Here is a 9,953-nt window from a genome sequence, read left to right on the forward strand (position 1 = left end):
ATGCCTTTTTTTTTTTTTGTCTGATCACTATGGATGTCCCTTCCTCTCTGAAATCAATAAAAATATTTTTAAAAAGAAAGCTACTCAGTATAAATAGATATAATTATCATACTGTGGGCAGGATTTATAAAGCATGGACTGGGGAGGATTTGCAAGTTATCAAGCAGTAGAAGACATGTTTTCTGTACCTATTCCATAGTCATTTGACCAATTTGTTTTTATGTGGTCTCATAGGTGATGAGGTTATCTGCTTTCCCCTTTTATGTGGCACCTTTTCTATATTATTTGGGGGCTTTGGGTTTTTATGTCTTTTTTGACACACCCAGTGAGCACACTCTGGTCCTGACAGAGGAGTGTTAAAGTCTCCTACTATGACTGTATTGTTGTCAATCTCTCACTTAAAGTCCATCATTGATGTTTGTCTTCTCTCTCTCTTCCTGTCCCTTCCTCTCTGAAACCAATAAAAATATATTAAAAAAAAAAAACTTGCAGGAAGTGTCCAGTGTCCGTGGCTTGGGCGAATCCCTGCAGCCAGTAGTGGAGCACACTTACAATTTGTTTATGTGGTCTCATAGGTGATGAGGTTATCTGCTTTCCCCTTTTATGTGGCACCTTTTCTATATTATTTGGGGGCTTTGGGTTTTTATGTCTTTTTTGACACACCCAGTGAGCACACTCTGGTCCTGGTTCCGGTCTTCATACAGCCCTCAGACCAGGGGTAGCTGCCCTCATGCACTCCAAGGTGGCTCTTACATTATGAGGCCAGAATTCAATCACGAGAAAATACTAAGGAGGGGATCTATTTCCACACACAGGACACCATTGCAACAAGAATAAAAAGTGGTAGAATGTACAAGGAAGTCCCTGTGCCTGAGGTGTCAGCCATAACAGACAGACCACCTCACTCCTCAACCTGTGTGTGACCACTTCTCATCACGTTCCCTCATGCTCATCCACCTTGCAAACAGGCTTCACTTTTTTTGAACATTTGAAACAAGCACCTTCCTCAGGGCCCTTACGCTGGCCGGTTCCTCTGCAGGGCACACACGTTCCCACAGACCCTTGTGTTTTGCTTCCTCTCTTGTGTTAAAGGAGAAATTTGAGAGCCAAAAGCTTTTCTTTAAAAACAAAAAAGGGCTTATTGAGCCAAATGCCAGCCAGCAAAGGACTAGGTCCTGGGGCATTAAGTCTAAACCAGCAGCACTTTACATTGGTTACTGATGGGGGTCAGGAAGAGGTGAAGTGGGGCAGTTCTAGGACAGGTACACAAGGAAGAATATCTACTTCTTTTGATAGGTTACAGGCAACAGTCTGAAAGCTCATGCAGTGCAGGATGCAGGGGCATCTAGCGGTCACAACAGAAGTTGATTCAAAGTTTCAACTTACATTCATTCAGTCTTGTGACTGTGAGCAGTCTTTTGTAAGTGGGCCCACAGCTTTTAGCTGGTTAATTACTATTGTCTTTATCGCTCACTTTCTGGCCCCGCTGTTATTTAATTTAGGACATCACAGAAGTTTTTCCTGCTCACTCACTTGAGGTCTCTGTTTAAGTGTCTCCTTGTTTACAGATCGACCTACACACCCATGAAAAATAGAACTTCCTTTAGATGTGTAACTTTCCTTTAGACGTGGTTTACTTTTCTTCATACCACCTGCCCCCATCTGAAATAATTTATTTTATTATTTGCTTTTACATTCCTTCTTCCTCAATGGACAGTGCCTAAAACATGGTCAGCACTGAATTTAAGTTCCTGAGAAACATAAGGAAATTATCAATAAAACTAGAATACAAAATCCCTTCAGAGACATAGGTGATTGGGACAAATATTCCATATCAGGGGTGGCATTAGATATCCCCTAAATGGGACCATATCCATACACAAAATATTAAAATTAATATCTTGACTGTAAAATAGGAATTGTCACATTTCAAATATGTGAGAAATGCAACTTTGTGTGAAAATCAGTCAAGTTATTTCCATCTTTCCTGGTAGTCACCTCCAACACATGGAATCAGTGAATCACACAAATTTCAGAGTGTCTTCTTTTGGGATTTTCAGAGAAACCAGAATTGCAGCCCCTCATATTTGTGCTCTTCCTCTCTATGTACCTGATCACTGTGTTGGGAAACCTGCTCATCATCCTGGCCATCAGCTCAGACTCCCACCTCCACACACCCATGTACTTCTTCCTCTCCAACCTGTCCTTGGTAGACATCTGTTTCACCTCCACCACCATCTCGAAGATGCTGGTGAACTCCCAGACATGGAGCAATGTTATCACCTATGAAGGCTGCAGAACCCAGATGTATTTTCCCATCCTCTTTGCAGTGTTGGACAACTTTATCCTGACTGTAATGGCCTATGACCAGTTTGTGGCCATCTGCCACCTCCTGCACTACATGCTTATCATGAACCCTCGGTTCTGTGGACTGCTGGTTCTGGTTTCCTGGATCATGAGTGTCCTGAATTCCTTGCTAGAAAGCTTAATGGTGTTGAGGTTGCCTTTCAGCTCAGACTTGGAAATCCCCCACTTTATCTGTGAACTCAACTTGCCTGTTCTGACACCTTTCTTAATAACACCGTGATGTATTTTTTAACTGTACTGCTGGGTGGTGGTCCCCTTTATGGCGTTCTTTACTCTTACTCTAAGATCATTGCCTCCATATGTGGAATCCCATCAGCTCAGGGGAAGTATAAAGCATTGCCTACCTGTGCCTCTCACCTCTCAGTTGCTTCCTTATTTTATGAAACAAGCCTAGGTGTTTACCTCAGCTCTGCTGCTACCCAGAGCTCATATTCAAGTGTAACAGCCTCTGTGATATACACAGTGCTCACCCCCATGTTGATCCCTTTCATCTACAGTCTGAGGAACAAGGACATAAAGAGGGTCCTGGAAAAATTCTGTGGAGGTAAGCTTTTTCAAGAGCCCTCTGTTCTAGGTTGAAGAATTGACCATGAATTCGGGGTTCAAAGCTCAGACCCAGAAATCTGACACAAATTATCCAGTCTTTGGACCATATGCAATTAGAAATTCTCAGCTATCTCATAGATTAACATAAATTACTTTAGCATAATTTATTCTCTTTTTATATGTATCATTCCAAGTATTTTTTCTATTGTTTTCCTGAAAGAATAGTCATGAATTTTACTACCTCTATGGACAAAATTATACTTTGCTACTAAGGTCATTTACATACTTTTATTGTAGACAAAAATCTGAGGCCACAGTTTCACCTCTATGTTCAGTGTTATTTTCTATAGCACCACCTTTACTGCTATTCTTGATAATGTGGACTTTAACATGCTTTATAGCTAATCTACTGGTTTTATATTTTTCATTCAGCTGAATGTCCACATGACTACCATAGCCACTGGCAAAAACTGACTATGAAATACATGTTTCCAAGAACAGTCTACATGAAAACATACATTTTATTTTTAAAAAAATATTTTTATTGATTATCGAACCTGGGACTCTTCAATCTGCACGCCAATGCTCTATCCACTGAGCCAAACCAGTGAGGGCAAAACATATATTTTAATAAATAGACTGACATTATATGTTTAGGGATAAAGGTGAACTTAAATGTGGTGAAGCAAAAATAGCCATATAATTTATTTCTATACAAAATATTTTTCATGCTGCATAGCTACTCATTTATTTGTGGGATATGGCCCTGATCCATTGCTCAGTTATTTGGAGCATCGTTCCATGCACCAAAAACAAAAGGTTGTGGCATATACTTAGTATGTAGATTCCATCCCCAGTCAGGGTACATATGTGAGGTAATTGATTAGATGTTTCTCTCCCACAACACAGAAATAGGTATTTGGAAGAGGAGAGAGAGTTGATGACCTTATGCTCAGTGATAGAAGCCAGTCAGAAAAACAAATATTGCATGATTTCAATTACTAGTAAATGACCTATCTAACGTAGTCAAAGTCATACTATAAATTGAAAATAGGATGATGGTTGTCATCAGGGAGGAGGGGAAATGGGGAGTTAGTGTTTAGTAGGTTTTAGTTTTGGAAGATGAAAAAGTTTTGGAGGTAGGTTGCACGTGAATGTACTTAACACTTCTGAACTGCACACTTAGAAATGGCTAAGATGATAAATTTTGTTTGTGTTCTTACCACTTTTTTTTTAAAGGAAGGGAATTCTGACACATGCTACTACATGAATGACCCTCAGGACATTATGCTGAATGAAATAAAACCAGTGATAAAAGGACAAATACTGTAAGACTTCACTTTTATGAGGTATCAAGGGAGTCCAATTCATAGAGACAGAAAGTAGGATGGTGGGCGCCATAAGCTGGGGGAGGAGGAGGAGGTGTCAGTGTTTAATTGACAGAGTTCCAGATTGTGAAGATGAGAAAGTTTCGGAGATGAATGCTGGTGATGATTGCATGTAAATAGTTAATGCCAGTCAAATGTCCACTCAAAAAACGGTGAAGATGACAAATTTTACATTACATACATTTCACACATTAGAGAAAAAGAATCCAGGGAAGGAGGCTAAGAAGGGCCACATATTCTTTTCTTCTCCTTTTCACCCAGACAGTAGCCAGTTGAAAATGAAAATCTCTGATGCTCTAAACCCCTGAGTTTTGAGGTTTGCTTGTTACTAGAACAGAACTGAGTCTGCCCTGACTCATATGTGGCAGCTGATACCCAAGTCCTCTCCATGTGTGCTGATGCCCTCATCTATGAATCCCAGGAATGGGACTAGGGTGAGAAGTGAGGCAGTTGCCTCAGAAACAAAATTTAAGGGGGAACCAAAGAACTCAATAGTCAAGATGACTATTATTTGAATGCAGTGTTTTAAAAAATCAAAATTAATGCAAAACATACATGTGATTGAAGTAACAAAATGTTGAATTAAGAAGGAGTCTGTCACTCAGGAAGAAGCTGTAGCAAACCTGAATAGCCAGAAGGAGTCTGTCACAGCAATGTAGAACTGCGGCCAAGGGAACAATCAATCTTTGTGCCTCTTTGGTCTCCCTGAAGTCCCTGCTCTGGTGAACACCCGAGATGCTCTGCCTGGGGCTTTCTGTGGCCCATGTGGCTGCAGATCAGAATTGATAGGGAATTAGCATCCCTGGGAATGACCCTCCATCACTTTTGTTAGCTCAGAATTGAGCTCCCTCACTCCTCAACGGTGTGTCCTATACACTCTCTCAGAGGTCCCAGGAGGGTTTGAGCCCCAGGTGCCCACCACAGAAATGGGCTCATTCAAACTCAGTATTTTCTGCCTACATCTCACCTTCCTTTTCTACTCATGCTTTCTAAGATCCCCTTCTTATAAAGTATCTGCACTCAATCCTTGTCTCAGACTCTGCAGTCTGGGAAGCCAGCCCAAGCCAGATGTCTATTGCAGTTTTATTTCAAACTTGCAAACACTGTAACTCCTGATTCACCCCCTAATCTCTAGATAAATCTGTTTTTAGTGATTTATTGCTGTGCAACAAGTAGCCCCAAATGTAAGAGCTTAAAGTAACAGCAAACAGTTATAATCTCATAGTTTTTGTTGGTCAGGAATGAGGTATGGCTTCTCTACTTTCTTTGCTTTAGAGTCTCTAATGGGCCACTGTGTCAGCTGAGGGCTTGACGAGGGAAGGGTCCATTCCCAAGTCCACTCAGGTGCTGTTGGCAGGACTCAGTTCCTCACTGGCTGTTCAGTAGGCAGCTCTCAGCTCCTCATCTCATGGGTCTTTCTACAGGGTAGCTCACAATGTGACAGCTGGTTTCACCAGAGCAAGAGATAGAGGAAGAGGGAGAAAGAGAGGGGAAAAGGAGAAAGAGAGAGAGAGAGCCATAGGAGCAAGATGGAAATCTAAGTTTCCTGTAACCAAATCTTAAAAGTGACATCTCACCACCTTGGTCTTACCCTACTATTAGAAGTGAGTCATGAGGCCTTGCCCTCACTCAAAAAGAGGGCATTACACTTGGATACCAAAAGGCAGGGATCATGAGGGCTGTCTTGGAGTCTGTCCTCTGATTTCCCCCTTCTTAGTGTATGGTACCAACAACAGCTCAGTTGTTCAGGCCCCAGGTGGACAAATGGGACTAGGGTGAGAAGTGAGGCAGTTGCCTCAGAAACAAAATTTAAGGGGGAACCAAAGAACTCAATAGTCAAGATGACTATTATTTGAATGCAGTGTTTTAAAAAATCAAAATTAATGCAAAACATACATGTGATTGAAGTAACAAAATGTTGAATTAAGAAGGAGTCTGTCACTCAGGAAGAAGCTGTAGCAAACCTGAATAGCCAGAAGGAGTCTGTCACAGCAATGTAGAACTGCGGCCAAGGGAACAATCAATCTTTGTGCCTCTTTGGTCTCCCTGAAGTCCCTGCTCTGGTGAACACCCGAGATGCTCTGCCTGGGGCTTTCTGTGGCCCATGTGGCTGCAGATCAGAATTGATAGGGAATTAGCATCCCTGGGAATGACCCTCCATCACTTTTGGTAGCTCAGAATTGAGCTCCCTCACTCCTCAACGGTGTGTCCTATACACTCTCTCAGAGGTCCCAGGAGGGTTTGAGCCCCAGGTGCCCACCACAGAAATGGGCTCATTCAAACTCAGTATTTTCTGCCTACATCTCACCTTCCTTTTCTACTCATGCTTTCTAAGATCCCCTTCTTATAAAGTATCTGCACTCAATCCTTGTCTCAGACTCTGCAGTCTGGGAAGCCAGCCCAAGCCAGATGTCTATTGCAGTTTTATTTCAAACTTGCAAACACTGTAACTCCTGATTCACCCCCTAATCTCTAGATAAATCTGTTTTTAGTGATTTATTGCTGTGCAACAAGTAGCCCCAAATGTAAGAGCTTAAAGTAACAGCAAACAGTTATAATCTCATAGTTTTTGTTGGTCAGGAATGAGGTATGGCTTCTCTACTTTCTTTGCTTTAGAGTCTCTAATGGGCCACTGTGTCAGCTGAGGGCTTGACGAGGGAAGGGTCCATTCCCAAGTCCACTCAGGTGCTGTTGGCAGGACTCAGTTCCTCACTGGGTGTTCAGTAGGCAGCGCTCAGCTCCTCATCTCATGGGTCTTTCTACAGGGTAGCTCACAATGTGACAGCTGGTTTCACCAGAGCAAGAGATAGAGGAAGAGGGAGAAAGAGAGGGGAAAAGGAGAAAGAGAGAGAGAGAGCCATAGGAGCAAGATGGAAATCTAAGTTTCCTGTAACCAAATCTTAAAAGTGACATCTCACCACCTTGGTCTTACCCTACTATTAGAAGTGAGTCATGAGGCCTTGCCCTCACTCAAAAAGAGGGCATTACACTTGGATACCAAAAGGCAGGGATCATGAGGGCTGTCTTGGAGTCTGTCCTCTGATTTCCCCCTTCTTAGTGTATGGTACCAACAACAGCTCAGTTGTTCAGGCCCCAGGTGGATGTCATCCTGTCCATAAAACATTCTAATCTTGTTCCAAATGGCCCTTCTGATCTCACCTCCTTCCCTCATCCTGTCTTGGACTCTTTTTCTTCATGGAAGCTCAGTCCTACCTCAGAACCTTTGCACCTGCGGTTCCCTTTGCCTGGAACTCTCTCACCCCAGATATCTGCATGGCTTCTCCTTAAGGGTCTTTCACAGGCTTCTGTCCAGGTGATGGTGGGGCTGCAGTCTCATCTGAAGGCTGGATTAGATAAGCACCCACTTCCTTCCAACTTTAGCTTTAATATGAATTCTTTCAATATGCATTCCTGGTCCACTATTTAGTCCTGTGCAGTAAAGAGTTAACTAGAGGGCTTGGGGTTCTCCAATCCTACACCTTCCAAAGGAAGGCCGGTCTGCATGATGCACTTACCTTCTTCCTCTGGGGTGGTCATCTTTAAGGTCCTGCAGTGTCTTGCTTGATCAGAGTATCTGTATACCTCAGACCTAGACCATGCCAGAGAGTCATGCTCACATGTGATTCATGGTGGAGGCCGTGGACCACCATGCAATATCAGCTTGTCCTTTGAAGAGGCTGAGTCAGCACATGAGTGGTCAGCCAAGTCCATGTGAACAACTTCCAGTAAAAACCCTGAACACCAAGGCTCAGGTGAGTTTTCCTGGTTGGAAATAGTGCATATTGTCACATTGTTGTTGGGTGAGTTGAGAGTTGAGACTCCACTGGGAGAGAACACTTGAATGCTCACATCTGGTACCTCTTCAGTCCCACCCATGTGCCTTCTCCTTTACTGATTTTAATTGGTATCCTTTCCCTGTAATTAATTGTGACCTGGAGTATGCCAGCTTTTATAGGTTATAAAAATGAGTAAATCATTCACCCACATTCCAAGCCAACATTTTCCCTCCTTCCCACTGGCCACCACAGTCCTGGCTCCTCCTCGGGCAGTCCCAAATAGCCCTGGCAGGGCTGTGTGTGGCCAGAGTTGCAGGGCAGGTGTCCAGCTCTCTCTGGCACTTTTCAGGTTCTCTTCTCCACACTGGGCATGCCTGGTTCCCTCCTGCCTCTGCATGTCAAAGGCCTCAGAGGGGTCTTCTTAACTCATTTGTACTTCACTGAGCACTGACCCCTGCCCTAGCTAGAGGGGAGACAAAGTGACCACCATTTAGAAGCTTATATTTATAGAGGCCTTTCTGGGCCTTAATAAAGCCACCTCCCAATGGTCTATGAAAGAGGCTCTCATGTTCCTGTTTTACAGATAAGGAGACTGGAGCACAGACAGGTGAGGTTGCTCACCCAGGGGCACACTGCCAGACGGTAGCAGAGTTAGAACTTGACCCATGACCACTCTGGGCTTCTGCTCTCATGAGAGCCATACACAAGGTTCCAGTTTTTCATTTTTGTATAAAGGAGAGAGACAGAAAATAGCAAATGAGCAAGAACATACTATTCAGTGACAACAATGAAATGATTTGTTGAAGATAGCCATTCTGGCAGGTGTGAGATGATACCACATTGTTGTTTTGATTTGCATCTCGTTACTTCTTAATACTAAATATATCCAACTTTTGCTATGCTTTATGTATTTGAAGTGTTGGTGTATCCCTTGTTATGAAGATGTACAATAAGGAAGGCATGTCTGTCTTTTGGACAAGCTTATTTTTGCTGGCATCAATGCAATGTGTGAAGGGTTTAAATGCTGCCAGATCCAAGAAGAGTTTTCTTCTTCACAGTCTCTCACCTGAGCTTGTTAAATCTCTATTCCTCCTCTTCCATTTCATTCGTTGTCCCCTGATCTCTCTCTCCTCTACATTATTTAACAAATTTTTATATGTGTGATTAAATTGAGGGCAGAAAATGTCCATCCCAGTACGAAGGCCCAAGTTTGTTTGTCTATGGAAGGCTTAATATTTGGAATTCCTGGAAACATTTCTATATTTGACAGGTGAAAGATCACTGCTCTGGCCAATTGTGTTGTACTCATTCCTGGCGTAATCAGTATGGCTGGGGTGAGACAGACATGGAAATAAACTGTGGTGGTGGTGGTGGTGGTGGTGGTGGTGGTGTGGGGGGGTGAGCACAGAATAAATCTTCTGCAATTACTTTATGTGTGTGAGTGATTTGTGGATGTGAGCAGTTCTCAGACCAGGGGTAGCTGCACTCATACATTCCAAGGTGGCTCTTACAATATGGGGCCAGAACTCAATCAAGACAAGATACTAAGAAGGGGATCTGTTTCCATTCACAGGACACATTTGCCACAAGAATAATAAGAGCTTAAGTGGTAGTATGTATAAGGAAGTCCCTGTGCCTGAGGTGTCAGCCGTAGAAAGAGGCCACCTCAGTCCTCAATGTGGTCTCCCACCACTTCTCCTCACTCTCCCTCATGCTCATCCACCTTCTAACCTGGCTTCACTTCTTTTGATCCTTTGAAACAAGCACCTTCCTCAGGGCCTTTGTACTGGCTAGTCCGGCTGCAGGGCTCACACTTTCCTGCAGAGCCTTGTGTCTCCCTTCCTCTCTTCTGTTAAAGAAAAAATTTTTAGGACTG

At 43.1% G+C, this 9,953-nt stretch overlaps 2 pseudogenes; both read left to right on the forward strand.

Moving 5' to 3' along the window:
* The window catches only part of LOC102753081, a 3,296-nt pseudogene extending 350 nt beyond the window's left edge, over window positions 1-2,946 (forward strand).
* A 4,981-nt stretch (window positions 2,947-7,927) lies between these two features.
* The window catches only part of LOC102753355, a 3,569-nt pseudogene continuing 1,543 nt past the window's right edge, over window positions 7,928-9,953 (forward strand).

The sequence above is a fragment of the Myotis davidii genome, unplaced genomic scaffold, assembly GCF_000327345.1.
Source record: "Myotis davidii unplaced genomic scaffold, ASM32734v1 scaffold1808, whole genome shotgun sequence".
Taxonomy (NCBI): Eukaryota; Metazoa; Chordata; class Mammalia; order Chiroptera; family Vespertilionidae; genus Myotis; species Myotis davidii.